Here is a 2,661-nt window from a genome sequence, read left to right on the forward strand (position 1 = left end):
TGTATTTCTCTGTGTGTGTGTGTGTGTGTGTGCATTTGCTCTTTTAGCACTGTGTGTGCATAATAAAATATATCTACGCATATAAGCTGCATTAACACAAAAAACTAATGGTGGGGGTTTTTGCTGTTGTATTTTGCAACACCTCTGTATTGGTGGGTGGGAAGGTAGGCAATGCGAAGTCCTTAGTGCCTATTGCAGAATGAGGTCCACCACAGGTGACTGTGCCTTGTTCCTGGGATGTATGGTGTGTGGTTTGGAGAGCAGGGGTATGGTAGAATTGTGGGTATGGACCATTTGTAAAAGAATGTGTACATGTACCTAGTTCCTGGGATGTATGGTGTATAGTTTGGAGAGCGAGGGTATGGTAGAGGTGTGGGGGGGTAGACTGTTTGTAAAAGAATGTGCACGTGTACCTCACTCCTGGGATGTTCGGTGTGTAGTTTGGAGAGTGGAGGTATGGTAGACATGTGGTGAGAAGAATGTGTATGTGTGCAGTGTCCATGTGAAGGCATCTAGCAAAGGCACAATGCTGACTGCCAGTCAGTGAGACTGACAGCGATGCTGACCTTATGCTGACATGCCTGCCAAGGAAGGGAGAGAATCTGGGCACACAGGATCAAACCCCACACTCCCCACTATTTTCTCCCCCTCCACTACACCTTGATTGTATTGGGGAAGACACACCAAGCTCAGTTTGTTATTGCATGGTTGTCAGCTACAGATAACTCGAGCATATACAAGTAAAAAAAAAAAAAAAATTTTTTTTAAATCTGTAAAACAGGGTAACCATATTCTGCATATATATATATATATAGAGAGAGAGATAGTAGGCCTCCTTTGGTCATGGCTGACCATGGATAGAGTATATCCGACCTCATGTCTTAATTGGGCTGTCTGCTTGGACCAAGCAGCGTCTCTTGTGACTGTAAAGACTGATGCGAGAGAGACAGTCTCTGTCGCAGCAGTCACATGTGTAAGCTGATGCTGGTCTGTTGGCTGTCGTCCCTTTTCTGCGAGCTCACTTTTCTGCTGCAGCAGCTGACAGTTTGCCCTCACCAATCCGTAGCTGATTCTTGAAAGTGCTTCTCCATCCATTGCGGTCATCTGCAAGGTCCTCCCAGGACTCAGTGTTGATCTCAAGTGCCTTCATGTCACGTTTGCAAACGTCTTTGTATCATCTTTGCTGTGTGCGGCCGATGCTTCTCTGCCCCGTGGCGAGCTCTCCATAAAGGATGTCTTTTGGGCACCAGCCGCCGTGGCGAAGTGGTTAGCGTCACGGACTGTCAGCTGGGAGGACGCGGGTTCGAATCCCAGCGGAGGTGGGTTTTTCAGCCCGTGGCCAGCTCCTACCCAGAGTTGAGTGTGCTGTGGGCTTAAATGGGGAGACTGGGACCACACAGTCAAGTGTCATCCACTTAAAGGATGTGTCTTTGGGTGTGTTGCTCTAATTACCTGACCAACACTGCAAGTGTCTGTATCTCTCAGGCCTGGTTAATGCCGGGATATGATATCATTATGACAGGAAGTGTAGAGTACAGCCTTGTCACGCAGTCCCAAACCAAAATGGACCTCCATAGCAACATCGTCATCATCATCGTCATCCTCCTCCTCCTTCATCGTCATCAATATAAACAAAATAGTCTCAAAGTCTGTGGCCTTTCATGCCCTGCTCTCATGGTGACCTCAGTTTCAATACACTTCCACTTCCATGCTTGGGGTGTGTCCTGTCAATGTCGTCAGTGTCGGCAGATTCACGGTGGGCTGTTGTTTGAGGGACGTGGTGGCGGTCTCCACTCTGGAAGGGACGCTCACTCAGTCTGGCTCCGCAACTAAGCCATTATTGTCGTTAGTAGGGGGCTTAGTAGGTGGTGTCCTAAGTACGTAAAAAAACATAACAGGCACCACTGAACACCATCGAAGTGACTCAGCAGCAGTGCAGGGTCTCCTCTGGTGTGTGGCCTCCTGGCGACCTAACATTGATGGTTCCCTGTGAACTGCCGACGCTGGAACTGCGACGGACGAACCCAGGTGTGGCCGTGTATGGGGGAATCTAAATGAGCGGCGTGGGAGTAGTGCTACTGAAACGGTGCAGATGATGGGGCGGCAAAAAAAAAAAAAAAAAAAGGATGTCTTTTCGGATGCAACCATCCTCCATGCGGCGAACGTGGCCCAGCCAGCGCAGCCGACGCCGTCTCAGCATGGTATACATGGTCGGGAGGCCAGCGTGAGTCAAGCCTACGGTACGTGTTTGTCACCTTGTCTTGCCAGCAGATGCCGAGTACGCCCCGTAGGCTTCTCAGGTGGAAGGTATTGAGCCTTTTCTCCTGACGAGCATGTGTGGTCCACACCTCACTGCCATACAGCAAGGTGCTGAGGACGCAGACGTTGTATACAGCCATCCTTGTCTTCGTGGTCAGCGTGGGATTTGTCCACGCTCTTTGTGTGAGGCGGGCTAGCGTTGTGGCTGCCTTCCCGATCCTCTTGTCGATCTCGGTGTCAAGGGAGATGTTGTCGGTGAAGGTGGACCCAAGGTAAGTGAATTGATGGATGACTTCAAGCTCGTTGTCATCAATGGTGATGGCTGGTGGAGATGGCGTGTTTTGGCCTAGGACATTTGTCTTCTTGAGACTGATGGTCAGACCGAAATCTTTTCAGGCCTGA

Source organism: Babylonia areolata, chromosome 5, assembly GCF_041734735.1.
Source record: "Babylonia areolata isolate BAREFJ2019XMU chromosome 5, ASM4173473v1, whole genome shotgun sequence".
Lineage (NCBI taxonomy): Eukaryota > Metazoa > Mollusca > Gastropoda > Neogastropoda > Buccinidae > Babylonia > Babylonia areolata.